Here is a 25,166-nt window from a genome sequence, read left to right on the forward strand (position 1 = left end):
AGGATAGTAGGACTCCAGAGTCTTTGTCTTTGTAGTCTGCTTTCTACCCATTTTGAGGCAGTGTCCTAGCCACGCCCTTCCTCTAGGATCCCAAGCCTTTACTGTAGAGGGTTTTGCCCTGGGGCAAGAGTTACTATATTTTCAGGGTTAGAAGGGGGGTTCGGAGCAAGTGGGGTTCACTCTGTCATCCTCTTCTTTGGAGGTCCTGAAAGGGGCTTTTTTTTTTTTTAAAGATTTCTGGGCTATGAAGTGGTAGCCCCAGGAGTGTTTGCTGTCCAGTATAGGGGCCCCAGTATTTGCTTCTTACCTTGCTCTTTCCAGTCCCAGCCCTTTGATGATAGGCCTGGTAGTGGACCTTGTGGTTGGTGGGAAGGCTTGCCCTCCAAGTTGATCAGGCCCCTTCCAGGCCTGCATCTGCCAGCCGAGCCACGCCTTCCGCCTTCCTGCACAGGCCGGTGGCTGCGCCTTCCCGGCCTGTGTCCGCTGCCACCGCAGCGCCAGGCCTTCCCAGGCTGCGCCTGCCGTGCTGCAGCTTATGGCTTGCGTCCCCCGCGTCGCTGCCGCGCGCCTTCCCAGCCTCGAACCTCTCACTTTGTCCTTTGTGTCTATTTGTTGATAAATCTGGAAACGGCCCCAGCTGCTGCTGATCTGGAGTCCCTCTGGCTGGTGGCTGGTCAGGCCCACCCTGGGGCTAAAGCCTCGGTGTGGGCCTGGACTCGGCTCCCAGAGCGCTGCGCTGGCTGGCCGATTCCTGCCGGCATGCCGGGCTGTCCTCGGCCGGGAGGGTAGCTCCTCTGTGTCATTTTGTGGGTTCTGCAGATCCAAAGTGTGTTTAGAGTCCCCTTTTTACATGGATTGGGGAGGGTGGAAGCAGGAGCCGCGGGAAGGTCTTGCTTCTACTCCGCCATCTTGGCTCCGCCCTCTAGTCCTCAATTAACTTTTGCACTTCTTTTCCCTTTGGTCACTTATATTCTTTAAGGAGTTTTATTTTTCTTCAATGCTTTTTTGTATCTCAGTTTTGCATTTGGTCAATTCTACTTTTTAAGCAGTTTTTCAAGCTATTGAGACTTTTTTCATGATTCTCTTACATCATCCTCATTTTTTTCCCAATTTTTATTCTATCTTATATGATTTTTAATTTCCCTCTTGAGCCCTTTCATGAGTTCATTCTGGGCTTGAGACCACTTCCCATTTTTCTTTGGGGTTTTGCCAGTAAGTATTTTGACATTTTTCCTCTTAGTTTGTGTCGGTCTTGCCTGCCATTATAATAATTTTCTATGATGAAATTTTTTTTTTGTTTTTTGCTCATTTTGGGGGGATAAGGGCTTTTTCCTTTCTTTTAAATTTGATCTCTGCCCCAAGGGGAAGGGGCTCTAGCTCAGGATTCTTGTGCCAGTGGCTATAGGCCCTGGCTATTTACCTAGTTGCGCTGATGTTGCCCTCAGGTGCACAGGGGACCCTTGTGATCAGTGTTTTTTGGGGGGGTTAGGCAGGGGTTGGCTGCCACTGCTGGAGCAATAGGTATCTGCCAGCTTACCAGATGCTGTGCTGGTGTCTGCTATATGCTGAGAACAGGTAGGGGTTTTCTGTGTTTCCCTGGAGCTACACTCAAGTACATGGAGGTCTGACCACTGAAGGTCTTTTGCCTACCCATGGATATACGGAAGCTCTGGTGATTCTCTAGAGTCTGCTAGGTCCCCTGGCTATGTTGAGGTATATGTGTGTGGGAGGAGGGATGGGAGGGAATTCTGGTGCCACCTTTTGCCTGGTACACCACATTGGGGCTCAGGATCTCCCACTGGTTTTCAGAGATAGGGCTTGTTGCTGCCTTTCTGGGATACTTCGTGTTCTACAATGTGCTCCCCTTTTACCTAAGACACACTTTTCTTTCCAATCCTCCAAGTCTCCAGGCTAAAAAGCTTCTCTAGTCTGTCTTTCTACTAGCTCTGCTATTCCAGGATTTTCCTGGCATTCTATTTTCTGATTTTTTTTTTTTCAGTATGGGAGAGTGACAGAAGCTATGAAGTCTAATCTTCATTTTTTTTCAAACGAGTGAAGTAAGGTATTGATTGCATTAGAGATTTTCCCAGGGTCACATAGCTAGTAAAAGTCTGAGATAACTGAATTCAGGTCTCCCTAACTTGATCTCTCTCTCTCTCTCTCTCTCTCTCTCTCTCTCTCTCTCTCTCTCTCTCTCTCCACTCCCTAAAGTGTTCACAAGGGGGAGCTGGCATATTAATTCATACACAATGACATTTATATACAATTTTGTTGTCACTTTCATTGAGAAGTGGATACTTCTTCAGCGTTCACTCTGTTGCTGTCATCCATTTGTCTCCATGTCACATTCCTTCTTACCCAATAAGTTTACTATCTGGCTTAGTCTTCTTCATACCAATCTCTTCCTCTCTCAAACACCCTGGACTCCTAGGCCCTCACCCTCCTCAACTACTATAATTCCTGTCTCCACTCTATTCCAACCACACATAAAAGGGGTCATACTTTACACACCATGTCTTCCAACTTCTCCTTCTCCTTCAATTCCTCTCACAGGGATTTTCCCTAGTCCCCAGAATCCCTGATTATAGTTTAGAGAATAAGATATGGAATTAAAAATTGCTAATTTACTGTTAGGGGTCATTAAGAGAGGCATAGTTTTATAGAATAAGAAATTTAGAACTTAATTGGGACATCTTGTTCAACCTTCTTATCTTACAGATAATGAAATAGGCAAAGAGCTCTAACTGCTTGACTAAAGCAACAAGAATAATAAAAGGAAAAGCTTGGATTTAATCTGGACCCTTTAACTCCAAATCCAGTGTTCTTTCCATTGCACTATGTCACTATTCAGAAGAGGTAAGAATATAATGCTTTCGCATTTTACACTGATCAGATGATATCTGAATTGTTGTGTTTAGATTTGGAACCAAATTTAGGATGGACATTGAGAAAGTGAGAAGTGTCTAGGGAGGGTAACCAAGATGGTGGAGGAAATCAAGTTAATGCCAGATAAGCATCATTTGAAGGAACTAGGGATTTTTGCTTGAAAAAGAGAAATTGTCGGAGAGACATGATAAGTACCTATCAAGTATTTGAAGGTTTGTTATTTGGAAGAAGAATTAGAGTTGTAGTTGGTATTTGTGTTTGATTAGTCCCAGTTGGCAGAACTATAAATTATGCTATATGTTTGGTAGATTTAGTCATGATTATATATATATACAATGAAAAAAATAATAGAAGGCAATGTGAAATGTCTCACTGAAAAAGCTACTGACCTGGAAAATTGATCAAGGAGAAATAATTTAAAAATTACTGGACTACTTGAAAGCCATGATCAAAAAAAGAACCTAGAAGTCAGCCTTCAAGAAATTCTCAAGGAAAATTGCCCTGATGTTTTAGAACCAGAGGGCAAAATAGAGGTTGAAAGAATTCACTGATCACCTCCTGAAAAAGATCCCCAAAAGAAAACTCCTAGGAATATTATAGCCAGGTTCTGGAGCTCCCAGATCAAGAAGAAAATATTACAAGGAGCCAGGAAGAACCAATTTCAATATTGTGGAAAGACAATCAGGATCACACAGGATCAGGCAGCTTCTACACTGAGGGATCAAAGGGCTTGGAATATGACATTCTGGAGGTCAAAGGAGCTGGGATTAAAACCAAGAATCACCTACCCAGCAAAACTGAGTATCATGTTGCAGGGGAAAATATGGTTATTATCAGAATAGAGAACTTTCAAGCATTCATGATGAAAAAACTAGAGTTGAATAGAAAATTTGACATTCGGATACAAGAAGCAAGAGAAGCATGAGAAGGTAAACAGGGAAAAGAAATCACAGGGAATTTACCAAAGTTGAACTGTTTACATTCCTACATGGAAAAATGATAATTGTAACTTATGAAACTTTTCTCAGTATCAGAATAGTTGAAGGGAATAGAAATGTATGTGTGTGTGCGTGGTGTATATATATATATATATATATATATATATATATATATATATACACATATATATGTGTGTGTGTATATGTATATATTCATACATATCTATGTATTCATATATATATGTAGGAGGATATATGGGTGTATGAATATATATGTGAGTGTGTGTATATATGTGTACAGTTATACATAGACAGAGGGCACAGGACCAATTGAATAAGAAGGGATGATACTTAAAAGATGAAATTAAGAGGTGAGAGAGGAATATAATAAGAGGAGATGGGGAGAAACAGAATGGGGTAAATTATGTCATATAGAAGGGGCAAGGGAAAACTGTTACAATGGAGGGGAAGGACAGGGAGGCAAATGTAAATGAGTAAACCTTATTCTCATTGAATTTGTCTTAGGAAGGGAATGACATACACACTAACTAGTGTATCTCACCCTACAAGAGAGTAGGGGGAAGGGGATGAGAGAGGGTAGGATGGAAGTGGGGGGAGCCTGGGGGGGAGGGAAGTTGGAAATACCTATTTTTTAAAAGTGACATGATCAAAGTAGAGAATAGAACAAGTGGGGGGTGGGATAGGATGGAGCTAAATATAGTCAGTCTTTCACAATATATCCAATATAGAAATGTTTTGCACAGCTACACAGGTACAAACTATCTTGAAGTGCTTATCTTCCCAGTAAGTGTGTGTGACAAGGGAGGAAGGGAACGAATCAGGAATTCAATGTTTTCAAATCAAATGTTTAAAAAAATATATATAATTATTATTATACATGTAACTGGGAAATAAGACATATAAGCACTGGGGCATAGAAATCCACCATACCCTACTGGAAAGTCAGAGGTGGGATGGGGGAAGAGATGTTGGAGAGGATATTGGGGGAGGGGATATTCAGTGGCATTCCTGTTTTGGGGTGGTGGGAAGGGGGAAAATGGAGAGAAAACTGTAACTCAAAACATTGTAGACATGAATGAGGTAAACTAAAAAATAAAAAAAAGATAGAAAAAAAGTAAGTGCACTTCTTAGTGTCTCAGGCACCTAAGACTAAGTTGCCAAGAAGGGATCAATTTGCACTAAACTCATAAGGTTGGTTTACAAAGGAGAACTTAAAATCAGAAAAATAAAACACATAGGACACTAGTTTTGAAATTCCTCTCCCCGCCCCAACTTCTTGGTGTAGGAAAGAAGAATGTATTAAAAAAAAAAACCATTTACTGGCCTAGAGATCTGACATCCTGAATTAGTAACAGTGAATGCTTGACTATCTATACATGTTTAAATTGGATGTTAAAAAATTGGGATAAAAAGGAAAATACCTTCATCTCAGCAGCACATGATATATACACAAAAATCTACCATGTATTAGGACATAAAAACCTCATAATTCAGTGTAGAAAGGCAGAAATATTAAATTCATCATTCTCAGATCACGATTCAATAAAAGTCATATGCAATAAAGGGCCATGGAAAGATAGACTAAAACTAATTGGAAACTAAACAATTTAATCCTAAAGAATGAGTGGGTCAAACAAAAAATTAAAGAAACAATCAGTAATTTCATTCAAGAGAATGAAAATCATGAGACAACATATCAAAACTTGTGGGATACATCAAAGGCAGTTCTTAGGGGAAGTTTTATATCCCTGAGTACATACATGAATAAATTAGAGAAAATGGAGGTCAATGAATTAGGCATGCAATTGAAAAAATGTAGAAAAAGAACAAATTGAAAATCTCCAATTAAATACTAAATTAGAAATTATGAAACCCAAAGGAGAGATTAATAATATTGAAATTAAGGAAACTATTGAATCGATAAATGAAGCTAACAGCTTGTTTTATGAAAAAAAACAATAAAATTGATAGACCTTTAGTCAATATGATAAAAAAGAAAGAAAAAAACCAAATTGAGTATCAAAAATGAAAAGGGTGAATCTATCTCCAATGAAGAGGAAATTAATACAATAATTAGGAAGTATTTTACCAAATTGTATGCAAAAAAATTTGATAATCTTCAAGAAATAGAGGAATATTTACAAAAAAATATGTTGCCCAGATTAAGTGAAGGGGAAGCAAATTACTTAAATACACCCATCTCAGAAAAAGACATGGAACAATCCATTAGTGATCTCCCTAGGAAAAAATCTTCAAGGCCAGATGGATTTACGAGTTAACTCTATCAAACATTTAAAGAACAATTGATCCCAATACTTGAAAAACGATTTGGGAAAATTAGTGAAGAAGAAGTCCTATCAAATTATATTTATGACACAAATATGGTACAGATACCTAAATCAGGAAGAGATAAAATAGAGAAAGAAAATTATAGACCAATTTCCCTCATGGATATAGATGCAACATTTTAAATAAAATATTAGCAAAAAGACTACAGTAACTTATCAAAAGAATAATACACTTTGATCAGGTAGGATTTACTTCAGGAATGCAAAGATGGTTTGATATTAGGAAAACCATCATTATAATTGATCATATAAACAATAAAAGTAGCAGAAAACACATGATTATCTCAATAGATGCAGAAAAGGCTTTTAAGAAAATACAACATCCATTCCTATTAAAAAGCCTAGAAAGTATAGGAGTAAATGGAGCCTTCCATAAAATAATAGGTAGTATCTATTTAAAGTTATCAGCAAGTATTACATGTAATGGGTACAAGCTAGAAGCATTTCCAATAAGATCAGGGGTGAAAAAAGGGTGTCCAATGTCACCCCTCTTATTCAATCTGGTAGTAGAAATGTTAGCAGTAGCAATTAGAGACAAGAAAAAGAAATCAAAGGAATCAAATTAGGCAAAGAAGACACTAAGCTATCATCCTTTACAGATGATATGATGGTATACTTAGAGAATTCTAGAGAATCAAAAAAAATTACTTGAGACAATAAATCAATTTGGCAAAGTTGCAGGCCATAAATAAACTCACATAAATCCTCAGCATTTACGTATTTTTTAATGAAATCCAACAGCAAGAGATAGAAAGAGAAATCCTATTTAAAGTTACTGTAGACATTATAAAATATCTAGAAATCTACCTGCCAAAACAAACCCAGGACCTAAATGAACACAACTACAAAACACTTTTGGCACAAATAAAGTAAGATCTAAATAATTGGGAAAATAGCAATTGCTTGTTGCTGGCTTGAGCTTATATAATAAATATGACAATTTTACCTAAATTAAATTACATATTAAGTGCCACCCCAGTCAATTTGCCAAAAAACATACTTTATATAGCTAGAAACAACAAAATTCATTTGGAAGAACAAAAGTTCCAGAATATCAGGAGAAGTAAGGAAACGAAATGCTAGGGAAGGTGGACTAGGTATCCCAAATTTTAATCTGTATTATAAATCAGTAGTCATCAAAACTACTTTGTACTGGATGAGGAATAGAGGAATGGCTAAATAGAATTGATTGGGTACATGATATTCAGCTGTCAACGACTCTAGTAATCTACTGTTTGATAAACCCAAAGACCCCAGTTTTGGGGAGAAGACCTCTCTATTTTACAAAAATTGCTGGGAAAACAGGAATATAGTATGGAAGAAATTGGGCATAAACCATTAACTAACACCATAAACCAAAATAAAGTCTAAATGGGTGCATGATCTTGGTATAAAGGCTGATATTATAAGCAATCTGGGAAATCAAAGAATTGTTTACCTGTTCAGATTTATGGAGAGGGGGAGACATTATAACCAAACAAGAATTAGAGAGCATTATAAAATGTAAAATGGATGATTTTGATTACATTAAATAGAAAAGCTTTTGTACAAACAAAGCCAATGTAACCAAGATTAAGAGGGAAGTAGAAAATTGGGAAATAATTTTTACAACCAATGTGTCTGATAAAGGCCTCATTCCTCATTTCTAAAACATACAGAAAAATTGAGTCAAATCTATAAAAATACAAGTCATTCCCCAATTGGTAAATGGTCAAAGGATATGAACAGGCTGTTTTCAGAGAAAGAAATTAAAGATATCTATAAACATATGAAAAAAATTTTCTAAATCACTATTGATTAGAGAAATGCAAATCAAAACAACTCTGACGTACCACATCTCACCAGTCAGATTGGCTAAGATGACAAAATAGGAGAATGAAAAATGCTGGGGAAGATGTGGAAAAATTGGAACACTAATTCATTGCTGGTGGAGTTGTGAACTTATTCAACCTTTCTGGATTGCAATCTGGAACTATGCCTAAAGGGCTATAAATAATTTCACACCCTTTGACCCAGCAATACCACTTCTAAGGTTTTATCCCCAAGAAATCATAGAAGTGGGAGGAACACGAATATGTACAGAAATCTTTATTGCAGCTTTTTGTGTTGGCAAAGTATTGGAAATTAAGGGGATGAGCATCAATTGGGGAATGGCTGAAGAATTTGTGGTTTATGAAAGTAATGGAAGATGGACTTACATATGCCTGAGAGGATTATATGAACTGATGCTGAGTGAGAAGAGCAGAGCCAGGAGAAATTTATACACAATTACAGACACAATATATGTGTGATGATCAACTTTGATAGAGTGGACTCTTCTCAGCAGTGCAGGGTTATAAGTCAACTCCAAAACACTCATGATGGAGAGAGATATCTACATTCAGAGAAAGAACTAGAAAGAACAGAGTTTGAATGAAAATTGAAGTAAACTACCTGCTTTCTTTCTTGTTCTTGTTTGGTTTTGTTTCCTCTTTCCCATGGTTCATTCCATCTGATAAAATCCTTCTTTATAACCTGACTAATGTCTAATGTGAAAGTAATTGCAGACCCTACACTTGATTGTATTTCCCCCTTGGGGGGAGGGAGGAAAAAAGGGGGATAAAATTTGAAACTCAAGCAATTGTGGAACCGAAACTTGCAAACTAAAAGTAAACAACGAAATTAATAAAGACCAAAATTTTTTTAATTAATTTTTTTAAAAGACACCCTATGGGGGGGAAAAATTAGATTTTAAATGACATAAGTTAGAATACTTCATGGCAGAAGATCTTCTGTGCCAGATGATAGGAACAAGTGACTGAAGCTTCATAAATATTGTGTGATTTAATATAAATCAATTCTGTTGATTACTGAGGTTTCTATCATGAAACCTAAATGACAGCATATCATTGATTCATAAAATATCAGTACAGGAAAGGATCTTAGAAATCTAGCAAAATTTCATTTCGTAAGTGAGGAAATTGAGGCCTAGATAGAATTACTTGCCTGACGTCTGGAGGCAAACTATTAATAAGATTGATACTGGGGCACAGTTCTTTGAACCCCATTCAAGGTTTCTGGTCAATTCTTACCCATGTATTGTACACTTTGATGTATAGAAATGAGAAGAAAATCTAATTTTTCTCAGAAGTAGATATTAATGTCAGGAAATCCCAAATTTTAGTAGATTCCATCATGTTGGTTAAAAACTAATACCTAATTATTTCTACTACTGCAATTGATACCATTCACTTTCCATGTGGTAAGGTAAAATTTACTTCACATTGCTGGCCATATCAGTATTGTCAATATCCATATTTGCCATTTGTATTAGAGTATGAATTTATTTAAAAAAAGGATGTTAATTGTCCCAAGTCCTTTTACACAAAAACTATTCAAGTCACTTACAGATTACACAGAAATCCTGTGAATTGAACTAGCCATGAGCATATTAAAATGCTCATTTAGAAGGTGGCAAATTGGATATAATGTGAGACCTGAATTCAGAAGGCTCATCTTCCTGACTTCAAACCTGGCCTCAAACACTTACTAGGTGTGTGAACACTGTTTGCCTCAGTTGCCTCACCTGCAAAATGACTTGGAGAAGGAAAGGCAAACCACACCATTATCTCTGCCAGGACAATCCCCTAAATGGGATCAGGAAGGGTCAGATATGACTAAAATGACTGAACAACAATAACAAACAATTTGGATAGACTTTGCTTTTTCTTATGTAACATTTTCTTTACCACTGTAAAGTCTGAGAATATAGAGGCTCTAAGTTCCATCTTAAATTTTTTTATTGCCTTTTGGAGGGCAATTGGGGTTAAGTAACTTGCCCAAGGTTACACGGCTAGCATTTTTGTGTGGATGTTAAGTGTCTCAGGCCATAACCGAACTCGGGTCCTCCTGACTCCAGGGCTGGCACTTTACTCACTACGCCACCTAGCTGCCCCTCTATCTTAGATTCTAATCTTTAGAGTTAGGAGATTATTTTCTAGAGGCAGAGGACTTCTACATATGTCATTAATTGCCACTTCTAAGGAAAATGTCCATCATTGTTCTAAAATCACAATGTTTACCAGAGCCAGTCAAAGTCACCAATGAGGATGTTACACAGTAAAGTGAATTCTTGGGCTTTGAATTAAGAAATCTGCAAGAGGAAATGTTCCTGGATAGTCACATAGAAAGGATTCATGTTATTGCAAAATCAGATAAGGCTTTTGAATGGGATAATGCACAAAAGGTGAGAAGATGTATGGGATATAATGAGACATAGTCAGGAGTTACCAAGCGTTGTTCCAGCTAACTGAGCTCTACTACAGGAGACAGTGCCTGGTGACATGTTATAATTAGACTTTCAGCAATTCAGTTTGAGTGGTACTGATATATTGACTGGGAAGTCAGAAGAGCTATAAAATATGAACATAATGGAGACACTATGTCTGGGGCCTCACCATTGGCAGCATGATCATTAAAACGTTTGCATACTTGACCAGTCTTTCATCTAGTCATGATAACTTGTTTGCTAGTAAGTTTGAACATCTCTGCCTCTTTGACTCTAGGTCCTTAGGAACATTTCCGGAAACTGCATTGTTATAAAAACTCGTCCCTTGATTTCCTGCTTTTCCCCAAGATTATCTTCTTGGCATGACTTGATCAATAGCAAAATCTTGCCTTCTTGCTTCATGAACTACTAGTGTTCTTCAGTGATGGTAATAAAGATACTAGCTGGCTTAAAACAGCAATAAGGATAGTTGAGCTGAAACATCCTAGCTCAAAAGGCAATGTAACTGGCAACCGATGTGAGCTAAGCTGCTACTCCTAAATGCATATGCCCCTAAGGCCAGAGTTCTATAACTGCCTGAAATATAATAATAATGACTGATGATAATGCTAGTGACAATAGTAACAGCTACCACTGATACAGTCCTTTAAGTTTTGCAGAATGGTTTAAAAATATTATCCCAAATATTTTATCAGGGTAGGTAGCTCAATAGACAGAGAGAGCTCTTGGCCTGGACTCGGGAAGACCTGAGTGCAGATATGATCTCAGACATTTATTACCTGTATGACCTTGAACCCTTAGCCTCAGCGTGCCTCAGTTTCCTCAGCTGTAAAATGAGAATCACAACAACACCCACTTTATAGAGTTTTTGGTGGAGATCAAATGGTATATTTGCGAAACAGAAGCTACTACCTGACACAAAGTATGCTCTATATGTGTATTTCCTCTCCCTTGCCCCCAGTGTTCTCATTTTAGCCTACATGGGAGGTAGGTGGAATTTTTATTCCCCTTGTACAGTTGAAGGAACTGAGGTAGGCAGTGACAACAGTGACTTCCCTATGATCGCACAGCTAGTAAGTTGTCTGAGGCCCATGCTAGAACACAGATTTTACTCATCTTAGTCCCTGGATGCCATCTACTGTGCCATCTGGTCATCTCTATGGTATGGGAACTCCCAGCTAAGAAAACTCTCACTACCAATACAAATTGGCACATTCTCTGCAATACATAGTCTTAGAGAGCTGCCTAGAGCACTGATTGGTCAAGTCATTTGTCCGAGGTCACACAATATATATCGGAGGTAGGACTTGAATCCAGGTTTTGTTGATTTCAAGTCCAATTCTTCGTCTACTAGGCCATGTTGCCTTGCAGCATTAACATACTGCTTTAAATTTAAAAAGGGCTCTCTCCCTCTCTCTCCTTCTCCCTCACTCCCTTACTCTCTTCAAATAAGTTAAATGACTTGTTGAGTATTACTAGGAACACTGATTACATAAAAAAATTAGCATTTACATGAGTTAAAAATAAGTTACATGACATTTTAAGATTTTTGAAGCACTTTGTACGTGTTAACTTCACAACAACCTTTTGAACTGGGTAATATCTTCATTTTAAAAGTGATGAAAGAGAGACACAGGGAGTTATATGACTTGCCCAGAATGACTTAGTTAATATTTCTGAGCACGGTTTTAACATTAGTGGATAGAGCACCAGATGTGTAAGCAGGAAGACTTGTCTTCATGAGTTCAATTCTGGCATCAGGCACTTACTAGCTGTGTGACCTGGGCGAGTCATTTAACCCTATTTGCCTCAGTTCCTCATCTGTACAATGGACTGGAGAAGGAAATGACACACCCCTGAAGTGTCTTTGCCAAGAAGGCCCCAAAAGGAGTCACGAAGAGTCATACATGACTGAAATGACTAAACAAGAAACAACTTCCTGACTTCAAGTCCCATGCTCTAGACATTGGACCATCTAGCTGATGCCTGAAAAAAGATACACACACATATTATATGTTTATAGCCCTTGTTCTAAACCTGCTTGTGAAATACTAGACTTTCAAACTCACATCCTTAGGGAAAAACCTATTATAGAAGAGTTTGTGGATCAAACCCTATGAATTTTGTAATACAGTAGTGATATAAGACCAAAACATAAAATAATTCATTAATTTAGTGAGCATTTATAAATTGCCTTATATATGCAAGGCAATGTACCTGATGTTGCATACATAATGATAAAAGAGAACAGTAGCATACATTCAAGTGAATGATAACATAAGATTATTTAATAAATTAGACACAGTTAATTAAACAGTCTGAACACAAATTGACCAAAGGTACTAGGAAAAAACTTCCTGGAGGAGGTGGAATTTGAGGTAGACTTGAAAAGATAGAGAAAAAAGTTGAACTAAATGTTCTCCATCAAGAGACCACATGACTGACAGCTGATATAACCTGAGTTAGATCAAATTTCTCAGCTGTAAAATGCTTCCATGCTTATAAATCCCTATTGCTATAGTTCAATGTCTTCCTAATTTACAGCACTCCAGTGATATTCTCACTTGCATCAAATCTCCTTATTTCTTCAACCATGTTAAAATGTGGAAATGTACTTATTTTTTTTATTTTTCTCCCAAAATATTTCCCCCCAGACCCATGAGTATTCAAATCATTCCTCCAAAATACTGACCTGATGTTATGTGTTCTAGAAATACATTTAAGAGCAGATAGGTGGCACAGTATATTAGAGGCCCTAAGTTTGACAACACTACTTTAAAAGACTCTTGTGTTGTTACCCACCATCCTAGGTTGCCTATTAAAATTCAGTTCAATTAAAAGCTCAGTGACCAAAGTGCATGCCATTTTGTGTGTATCAGTGTATTTTTTTTCTTATTTTTCTAATGTCCTCCCCTTGCCACATTCCTATTTACTCTAGTGCTACTCAATAAATACTAACTTATGACCTGATCTGTCTGATTCTTGAGGGCTAATTCAATTTAATGCAACAAAGATTTGTTAAAAGCCCATCATTGTGCTAAGTTCAGTCCTAGGTTGTGTCTCTGATTCCCATTTCTAACATTTGTCTCTATTTCTCTTTTCTAGCCTCCATGCCCAAAGAAAAAAGTGGCATCTCTACTCACTACTGTTTTCATTTCCTCAGCTTTCCCATCTTCAAAATAAACAAAAAGAAATTATTTTTTGAGTTGCTTTCAACACTAATTTCACTTTTGGCAATATGTTTACACTTAAACATAAACTTGCTTCCTAGTCTGATCATTCTATCTAATGGAACAAATTCATGATCTTGCAAGTAAACCTTTCACATTATTTTTTTAATAGCAAAATAAATTCTTTTTATTAGGAGCCACATGTATTTCCTCTTGATACAACATTCACACTAGCTGTTACTTTGATTCATCAAGGATTTCCTAAGCATCTCTTATGTGCCAAGTCATGTGCAAGTAAACTTCATATTGGATAACAACTGACCTCATAAAGTTCAAAGTTCCAATCTGAAAGAATATAATTTAACTTAGTGAAAAATAAGCAAAATGACCCATGGCTTTTAATCTCCTATTCTTTTAATTGCACATAGAAAGGGGAATTTATTTTGTAGCCATTCTTTGACAATTTATACAATATTCTAACAGAATGCTACAGAGAGCAGCATAGAATAATGGAAATAAATGGTTACGAAGAAGAATAAAGACAGGAAATAAGCAATATATGTCAAAATAAGTAAGCTTATCCATAACTTATACATGTTAGAATAGAAAGTATAAAGAAACAAAATAGAAAGTACTTGATGTCTTCTAGTAATACACCTACCATATTCAAAAATTGTTGGGGGCCAAAATTAACAAGCAGAGGTTTGACAAAGAGGAAACAATATGGAAACATTTGAGGTGAATTTACTAGAAAACTCCCACTAAGGCATCAACTTCAATGAAAGATATCATAGAGTAAAGTTGATGGACCATCAAAGGAAGAGGAAATTATGACAAAGCAAAAATTGGCAGCCCTTGGAGTTATACAGGGCTACTCAAGTTGTGTGCCATTCAAAACAAACAAAGTACTATAGCAGGAATTTTCTCAAAAAGGTTCAAAAGCAAGTCAGCTGTTTTTTACTCTCCCCTACAGAAGCGGTTTCATGGACATTTTTAGGATGTCTCAAAAAGGATTGTTCATTATCTGTAGTAGGTATAGAAGACAGGAGGGGTTGGGTGAAAGAGAATTAACTGATTCTTAGACAAAAATGTGAATGTGGTTGAGCAGAATCATCCAAAGCTGCTTTTGAAGATCCTAGAAGATTACTAAGATGAAAATATGTATTTATTTCATTTGTAGTAAATCTGAGGCAATGCCACAGGGAACTTTACCAGACTGATGGCTAGAAATTGGTATTTTGTTCTTGAATACTAGCATACTCAGAATGAAAAATAAATATCATCCACTTGACTTACTAAATATAGCCTTCAGGAAAAGCTGTCCCTAGTATACTCTGTCCTGGGATCACTTTTTGGAAAGCTACCTAAACTAAGCAGTTGCTAACAGGAAAAAAGAAAATGATAGTGATTTACAGGGAGATAGGCTTCAACAAGGGTGCATATACCTATATATATATATATGTATATGTGTGATTATGCATATATATGTATGTATTAATTTTTTTCAGGACCTCTCTTTCAGGAATTCAGAGGCCCTAGCTGTCATTGATCTCTCTACTCTATCACAGACAGAGAGCAAGATGCTGACAATGCTGGATGGCTCAATTCTTACTAATAAAAGGTGGTTTGAAGACCCTGTGTGTCCTAACTAACTAGCAGGACTTTTAAGAAATCACTTCATTTTAAAAAATCATTCCACTATAAGGGATTTATACCAAAATCTCACAAAAAGAAAACAAAATGAACTTATATCAATGACGTGCAGAACCTTGTCCTAAGCCCAGGAGGATTTATAATACTGTGATAAAACATGGCCTTTGTTTTTATCCTGGTAGCTAGGTGGCACAGTGAATACAGCATTGGGCCTGAAATCAGGAAGATCTGAATTCAAATCAGCCTCTGACACTTAGCAGCTCTGAGACCTTAGGCAAGTCATTCAACCTCTGTTTGTCTCAGTTTCCTCAATTGTTAAATGGGGATAATAATAGCAGCTACCTCTTAGTGTTGTTGTGAGAATTACATGAGATAATATCATTTAAAAAGCACTTAACATAGTTCCTGGTCCAGAGCAAGCACTATATAAATGTTTATTCCTTTCCCCCTCATCATCATAATGATGATGATGGTGGTGAGGATGATGATTGCAGTAGGTGATATTTATGTAGTTTCTTAAGGTGCACAAAGCACTTTTATTATATTATCTGCTTTGATTCTTAAAATAAATACTGAGACTCAGACTATGTAGATGTTCTCATTATCAGCTTACAAAAGAGAAATCTGAGGTTCAGTGTAAGTTAAATGACTTCCATGATTCTGCAGTAAGTCTCCAAGGCCAGATTGAAGCCTAGCATTCTCTTGCCCATGAGTCCACCATTGTCTCCACTATGCCAAACTGCCTCATGGAAATATGGTTAGTAGTTGGATAAGACAAAAATAGAGATAATTCTTTTATATGACCCTGCGTGACAAGTGAACAAGATGCAAAACAAAGTTTTGTGTGAGATCCAAGGGGAGAATATGGGCATTAATCATAGCACAGATCAAGATCTTCCTGGACAAGATACATTTGAGTTAAGGATATTTAGAGATTCAACACGTAAATGTGAAGAGGGAAGCAATTTCAGGGATAGGCAATTGAGTGATTAGATGTATAGAAGCAGGAAGGCACAATGTACATTCAAGCAGCATGGTATCAGAATAGATCAAACATTAGAATATTTGGTACACTGGGGAGAGGGATAGAAGGCAACGTTGAGAAGAATATTGCTACCTTTCAAAGGGTCTTGAAAATGCAGCACAGACTGACAAGGTTATCGGACAATCTTCTCACTAATTTTGAAAAACGTCATGCCACTTACAAGAGAGCCCATGTCCTAGATATCTTAAACCTTTCTATTCCCAAAATGGCCCCTGGGGCTCCAGTCTCCTCAACAGTGACTGCCTCTCCTGGGTGGCAATTTCAGGTAAACAATGCATATGCAAATGTTTATATATACATACACACACATATAGTCATACCATATGTGTGCATATGCATATGTGTTTATGCACATATACATATGTATATATATTGAATTAAATGAATGTTTTGCAAAGCTTAATGTACAATATAAATGTAAGCTATTATTATAAATTTGTAATAGGTAAAGTCATTGTAGTTTCAGTGGAATAATACAAGTGAAAGAAACTTTAAAGCTTATCCAGGCGAGAACCATTATTTTCAAGATAAATAAATTAAGGTCCACAGAAGTGAATTCACTTGGTCTAATTTAAATTTAATAGTTAACCAGGACTAAACTTGAGGTCTCCCAGTAAAATTTTAGAAGCTTGTGGTCAAGAAAAAATTTTCATTACCAGCTTGTACTACTATAGTTTGTTTGACTAAAGTTGCTTATTTTTAAGAATTTTTAATTCTTTAATTAACCACAATTGCTTTTTTAAAAAGTTTTAATTCTTATGTGTACTAAGACTAAAGTTTTGTTTTTCTTTTTGGAGGGCAATTGAGGTTAACTGACTTGCTCAAAGTCACATGGATAGTAATTGTGTCAAGTGTCTGAGGCCAGATTTGAACTCAGGTCCTCTTGACTCCAGGGCCAGTGTTCTATTCACTGTGCCACCTAGCCTCCACAAAATTTTTTTTTCTTAATTTTTGCAATAAGTGAAATCATTTTTTTAGTTCATATTTTCCATATGCTTCTGAAAGCTTCCCTCAATGAAACTTGAAAACTCTTTGTTGAACTGCATGCATAAGTTTTTTTTAGAAGTTCCTGAATTTGACTGAAAAGTTCACGATAGTACTGTGACTCATAAAAACTTGGGTGGCAAATGTAGATGGCACACTTCCTGGATAGGTTTAGGGATTCCAACTATATCTGACTTTTCAATCTGTATAGGCATGTGCACTCGGCCTTATAGAAGAATGGTATCTTCAAGGTACTTTTTTTTATATGGGGAGAAATCTCTGCCTAGTTGGTTATCACAGGCCTAAGTGAGTTGAGTCTAAAAGGACTCTTATTCTTTATATAGCTTGGCATTTTATTTTATCTTCGTCAGATAAGTTCCTAGAACATGAGGGAAAACATAAAATTGGCCCCTAATTGCTGTAATAAACAAGAACATCAAAAAGTCATTATTTTGCTAGAGGGATTGAAGTGAATAAAATCCCAATGCACTTGGATCTTTCTATCACGGGGAGTGCCTTATATTTGTTTTAATTCACTCATACACTGTTAGTAGGTAGAAGGTTAGAGGCAATTAAAAAAAAAAGATCTTTGTATTCCCTCCCAATGTTGTGGAATGAAGGCCCTTTGAAGTCAAAGAAATAGGAATTCAAGAATGTGAGATAATATTTGCATATATTTTCTTTTTTTTTGTTTGTCTGACCAATTTGTTGCTCCACATCCATTTTTATTGGAAGGATCTATCTTAGGGAAGATCTATGAAGAACAAGCGATATATTTGTAATATCGGAGATTTCCACTGCCTTCTATTGAGCTTTGCATCACAGTTTCAGTTAGCCCACAGTGGGACGTGGGTGGAACTGCTATTGAGCACCCCTGAACTGCTGCTGGATACAAGAGAGCTGGGATGACTTATAACTAATGGGGATCAGGGGAGCGGAATGGCCTTAGGTTGTTGTAGACGGTGAGTAAGACATCTACCAGGCAGAACACAGAGAGGGACCTACTTTCACTTCCGTTACAAATGGACTAACTTCGTAGACTTATATTAATCCCTGACTTGTCACCCTAGAAAAACCTCTGCCCAGAGGTTTCAAACCCCTTATTTTCAAAATCCTACTTGGGGCCACGATTTCAGGAAGGACACTAGCCACACTTTATCCTACTCATACCCGGACATCTCACTAGACTTCTTTTCATCTTCATCTTTGTGTACTTGTATCTCTAGTAAAAAAACAAAAGTTAATAACAGAGGAGAAAGCAGCAGCCTGGTCATGGCATAAGGATGCCAGAGCTACAGTGAGAGGAAAGCCTATAGTCTGTCTGCATTAGACCAGAGGAAAAGAAATTTAAGATAAATAAGCTGCAAGACAATACACTTTAACACCAGGACTGGGATTCTGAAGTGACTGAGCTACAAACTTGATGGATCTGAAATCTTTTGACTCAAGTATCCCTCCAAAGGAAGCCAATCAGAATTCATCTCTACTTGTCTTTACTATGTGACGTTCTTGCAGGTCTTGGCTTAGAAGTTTGTCCTAGGGGGTCCACATAAAGTGTTACTTCTCTAATGGAACAGGTGGTTCTCCATTAACCATCCCTTGTGTTAGTCACAGGACTAACCCATTTTCTTTCTTTCTTTTCTTTTTTTCCCCTAGGCATTCCTTAAATAATGCACTTATAATGCTACTCTTGGATTATTTTTCATACATGTACACACTATATTGTATGGAAAAATTGTAGAGCTCACCTAGGTTATCTTGAAAAGAACTTGCAAATGGACAATGAGCTGAGCTCAGAACTGACTCTATCCTTTCTCAATGGGGAGGAAATATAGGGATTAAAGGGGGGGAATGAATGGCATTTTCCTGAAGACAATAGAAATGACATCTCTTTTGTCTCTGGTTGCAGAAAATGTTTACTATTTGATCAACTCCCTATAATTGACCTTACTGATTTAATTAGAAACCTCTTGCCTCTTGGACTAATATCTTTTTTGAATGGTCTGGAACAATCTGACATAGTTGCTGACTCAGAGCCATCCTCCATAACTAAGAGGCAAAGAAGAAGGTTATGTGAAGGAATGGTTACAGTTTTATTAATAATAACTCAAACCAGGCCAAGTTCATATCTTTCATTCTGATGGAAGTGCTAAAATCTTGACAGGGAAACATTAGAAATAATAGTGTAATAGAAGCTGAAGAACAGACATCTACTATATACAATGCTATGCTAAGGCATAAGAACATCAATAAAAAAAGTATGGCAATCTCTACCATCAGGGAGCTTTCATTCTACAAGGGTAACACAAAATGTTCATAGAAAAATGCATAAAGAATGTATGCAAACTAAGTACCTAGAGTTTTGGAGTAGGGGTATTAGCATGTGGGTGAATCTGGAAATATCTTTTAAAGAAGGGAGCATGTGAGATTTTTAAGCAGGTTGTAACAGAAAATCACCCACACTTGTCAATTAAACTGATCATCACATTTGGACAATCAAGGAGATATTGGGAAAAGGGGATAAAAAGAATGAAAGTCTTTACTAATAAGAGTTGCAATATTATAGGTTTTAGTGGATATATAGTTGCTATTCAATAGTCACTTTTCAAAAGGACAGAATCATAGATATCACCTTAGCAGAAGTGTCCAATGAAGTGTAAGGATTTAGAAGTTAAAAGAACTCTAAGGCACCACTTCACACTTATGAGGAAAAAAAAATGCTGGAAGAGATAAATTTAAAGTGGTACACCAATAAATTGTTGGAGTGTTGAACTGTTCTAAACATTGTGGAGAACAATCTGGAACTATACACAAAGCACTATAAAGTGTGAATACTGTTTAACACAGCAATATTACTGCTAGATCTGCACACAAAAGAGATCAAAGAAAAAGGAAAAGGACCGACATGTATAAAAATATTTATAGTAGCTCTTTTTAGTGGTGGCAAAGAAGTGAAAACTGAGAGGATGTTCATCAGTTGGGGAATAACTGAACAATGTTCTATAAGAAATGACAAGGAGAAGAGCGGCTAGGTGGCGCCGTGAATAGAGCACCAGCCCTGGAGTCAGGAAGACCTGAGTTCAAATCTGGCCTCAGACACTTAACGTAAAAAAACTAGCCATGTGTCCTTGGGCAAGTTACTTAACCCCATTTGCCCTACCTTCTCCCTTACAAAAAAAAACAATGACAAGGAGAAACGACAATTGTTTTATAAAAAAAAATGCGAAAATCTACATGAATTGACACAAAGTGGAGTGAGAATAACCGAGAGATCATTGTGCATTGTAACAGGAATGATTTCATGATAATTAGCTATGACAAACTTAGCTACTCCGAACAATATAAAGATATAAGAAGATTTCAAAGGACTCATAATGGAAAGATGCTATATATCTCTAGAGAGAGAACATACAACTCTGAGTGCAAAATGAAACATTTTTCTTACTTGCTTTTCTTTGTGATATGGCAAATATGAACATTTGTTTTGCATGATTTTGCATGTAAAAACTGATATCACATTGCTTGCCTTCTCAGTGGGTTAAGGTGGATGGGTGGGAAGGAGGGAGAGAATTTTAAACTTAATTTAAAAAGAAAAGAATCTTAAAAAAAATAAGTTTTCTTAAAAGAAAAAAAAACAATAGGGCCAAGTAACAAGGAGATGATGTTGAACATAGAAGTGGGTTTCATGGCTTTCATCTTCTTTTGGCGATGTGCATGTTTTCTTATGTACTTTTCCATCTCTACACCCATGCAAGTACACTACCTCCCAACTCATCCTCAAAGTATTTATTTATTTTATGCAACAACTGAACATTTTATCTTTCTCCACATTGTTGTGTATAACTGTTCAAATTAGTGTCTAAGTTTTCAGCATACCTGATTTATCACACTAAATTTAGCTATCCCCAAATAAATACGTATGCACTCCAGAATTTCTGATATTATAAATTCCCATATTCTTGTTTAAAAACCTTTAAAACATTACTTTTGTTTCTCAAATGTTGCAGCCTTAGTTTACTTTGCCTATCTTTTGTTAGAATTCGCTGAAGCAACCCCTTATTAGGACCAAATTGTGATTAATATTTCCCAAAATTATTAATAGTATGTTTCTGTCCCTGACCTGAGGCAAGGATCAACATCCAAAGATTTTAGTTTTTATTGTTTTTACTCTTATATTTTAATAGTGCCTAGAATAATTTTATCTTATGAACACTCAAGTAACTAAAACCATTTGCCTTAACTTTCAATATTTCATATGACCTTAGATGCAAGTGGATGTGAGAATTTTTTTTATTATATTACGAGTCCTTTGAAATTGTCTTAGATCTTTATGTTGTTCAGAGTAGCCAAGTTTGTCATAGCTAATTATCATGAAATCATTCCTGTTACAGTGCACAATGATCTCCCAATTATTCTCACTCCACTTTGCATCATAGACCTGGACTTGGCTTCTGAAATTCAGCAACTATGAGATCTAAAATCATGAAGTACAAAGATAATAACAGAGCCCTTAAGAAACATGGAGAAGAACTCTATGGGTAAGAGAAGTCATCAGACTAAAGGTGTATCTTTAAACAGAGACACCTATAATAACAGAAACAGATCCATATTTCAAGCATATATCTTTTACAATAAAATCTTGATTAGGTGTTGAAAGCAGGATAGGAATATCAGAGATCAATATAAACTATAATCATTATTTCACAAGGTTCCCCACTTATTTTCCTATCTTTTTCCTGAATGAATAAATGTGTATATGCCCAAATAGACAGGTTTTTTTCTTAAAAATTCTATTTCTGAGGCAGCTAGGGGGCCCTGGAGTCTGGATAACATGAATTCAAATCCATTCTCAGACATGAACTAGTTTATGACTGTGGGCAAGTCACTTAAAATCAATTGCCTCCATACCTCCCACTCCCCACAAAAATTCTATTTCTAAGTTTTTCTTCTTTTCAATTTTAAGTTAATTCCAAGTGGATGTATCACTGAAACATGAAATGATAACCTGGCCTATGCCAGAAGGAAATAAGGAGCATCTTAGATGATTTACAAACTTAGCAACAAATCTTTCAGTATTTGTGAATAGCCTAACAGAAGTGATATGCACAAAAACATTTGAGATTGTATGTAGGGTAGATTAAGTAGATTAAGTTAATCAAAAACAGATTAACTTAATCAAATTTTATAAAGTGTTATTAATTAATATCTGTAAGAATGGCAATAGAATGGCAATATTATTAATAATTTATTAAGAATAATAAGAATGGCAAAATGATTAATACTTTGAATGGCCATTCAAGTACATACATTCTCTATGTACTTGTGTATTAATATTATGTTCTCATAAGTGAAATATAATCATAAAAGAAGACAACATATTTCCATAAATATAAGATGGATTTGAAATATTATCTTGCTTTTTAATTTCATTTATTGGTTGAGATTCTACTGTGTGTAAACTTAGGCAGAGAATTATAGGAACAAAGATTTCAAGTTGCAAGTGACTTTAGGGTTCACTTAACTCAACCTTCTCATTTTGAAGATTAGAAAACTGAGAGTCAGAGAGGTAAATTGACAAGGTCACTGAACTAGGACTTGGTTATAGTACAGTTTTAACAAGTGTTTTCTGGAGCCATATTCAATGTTCTTTCTACTAAACTTTGTATTAAGTGTTAATTTAACAGGGCAGAACACAGTTATATGACCACACATTTTTGTTCCATAATAAATTAAGAATAGTGCCATTAAACTTCTAGAATGCTCAAATTTGACTTTAGATAGTAAGTATAATTAATTTGCGTTGTGATGGCTAAAGGACATGTGATCTGTGTAAAAGCTTGTAAACTTATTTCCCTTCAGTAATAATTCTTTGTGGGTTATTCTTCTTTAGTCATTTTAGTTGTGTCTGACTCTTTGTGACCTCTGTTAGAGCTTTTTGGCAATAATAAAAGAGGGGCTCACCATTTCCTTCTCGAGATTATTTTTCATATGTGGCACTGAGATAAACAGGGTTAGTTTACTTGTACAGGGGTCACACAGCCAGTAAGTGTCTGAGGCTGGATTTGAACTCAGGTATTCCTGACTTCAGGCCCTGCTCTCTATCCATTATGCTGCCCAGTTGTACTGTGAGTTATTGTATCTTTTCATTATTGCTATTTACTCTTTTATCCTCATGAATACAATTGGAACATTAAAGATATAAATGGCTACACAGACAAGGATGGAACAGTTAGAGATTCCACTGATAACCAAATGGAAATTACATTTGAAAAATATTTTTCCTGTTTGAAATTATGTCTTTTTTGTGAACTAAAGAGTGGAGGGATAAGGTTCAACTGCAACTTCTAAATTATAGAGGTATATGTTTAAAAGAGCTAGAATTCTTCTGTAAATTCACAATAAATGGCAGATTATTCACTTTCCATCATTTTAAGAAGGATAAGAGGCGAATTTATTAGGATTACTTAATTTGAGTGGGGGAAGTATTAAAGTGTATTCCAAGAAATCATCAAAGAGGCAATTAAATTTCACAGTGTCTCCAAATCACTTCAAGCTTGTCATTTTTAAATGCCACTAGCAACTTGTTCTTCATGATTGACATAGCACTCTGAAACCAGGCTGGCTCTAAAGGAATTACTTTAAACTTGTATTTCTCCATATAATGAACAGTACTCTCTCCTCCTTTGCCACTCCTTCCAAGGTAACATCCTTGACATTTTGTAAAGTGTGTGTTGTATACATCAACATACAGTCCATTTCTATCATGATTTAATGGTATGCTTATTTACAGAGAAGTGAAAACAAAAGCAAACATTAGCTGATGTTATTTATTGTTCCTGGCCACTTATGCCAAAATACATTTGAAATGTTGACAGTTTTTTGCTGTCTTTGTATTTTTTGTTTAATCATGTTGTTGTTTTTAGCATTTTAAATCTGTTTCTGTAGCTGACTGGGGTACATTTGTATCCACAGAAAATTTCTCTTTGGCCCAGTAGCACCACACGTGTTTGATGTGCTTATGCCTGTTTATTTACTATTTATTTATGTATTTATTTATTTATTTACAAGTTATCCCTGACTGTTACTAGTATTCATTTGCTAGAAATGAGAAATGTCCATCATATCTGTAAGAGAATCATTGCTTAAAAGTAATGGTTTTCCCTATCAGGAAGGTCTTATTGTTTGTGGTATGTAAGTTTTTTTTGTCTATTATTTATACTTTTTTAGGTCAAGCAGCTCTCATGGAAAAAAAGAAAAAAACTGTTTGCATCCTGGAGCTTTGAAGTTTTGGGAAAAAAGGGGCAGAAAAAGTCAGATCTTTCCACTGAATCTGCAAATACCAAATCCAAATGAAGGTTGCCATTCAATTAATAAATCAATAAGAATGTATTAAATAATGAGTGCTGTGCTAGGGTGTGGGGATAACATTTTTTAATAGAGCTCCTGTCCTGAAAAAGCTTACATTCTACTAAATTGTAGGTCTATCATTTATTGATGTTAGGCAGATAAAATTAAATGGCTTATGGGAAGGATTGAAGTGCTCATAGAGAGTCTTCAAGAAATATAAGAATCAACGCCATGCATGCACGTCAGTACCTCCATTAGCTTCTATTTTGAAAGCTGCAACTTACAAAAAAAAATAGTTATGTAACTATTCCTCTAGGACATGATGTGATGAACAAGTCAGATTTGAAGGGTTGTAAAGAAGGATCTGAATCACAACACTTAATAAACATTAAAATTTTGCATTTACTGCATGGTATTTTCCATAGTATTTTGCAGCTTTGCAAAGCAACTGAAGTCAATTTACATGCACAGAAGTAGATTTTAATCATGTCATCAAATTATGCACAA

The 25,166-nt window shown here is 36.2% G+C and overlaps 1 protein-coding gene across 1 annotated transcript in view; it reads right to left on the reverse strand.

Moving 5' to 3' along the window:
- Window positions 1-25,166, reverse strand: part of LINGO2 (leucine rich repeat and Ig domain containing 2) — a 1,702,561-nt gene that overhangs the window by 918,032 nt on the left and 759,363 nt on the right. The window lies entirely within an intron of this gene.

Source organism: Petaurus breviceps, unplaced genomic scaffold (genome assembly GCF_028583685.1).
Source record: "Petaurus breviceps papuanus isolate PSGF00001 unplaced genomic scaffold, PetGlider_PUasm1.0 125, whole genome shotgun sequence".
Lineage (NCBI taxonomy): Eukaryota > Metazoa > Chordata > Mammalia > Diprotodontia > Petauridae > Petaurus > Petaurus breviceps.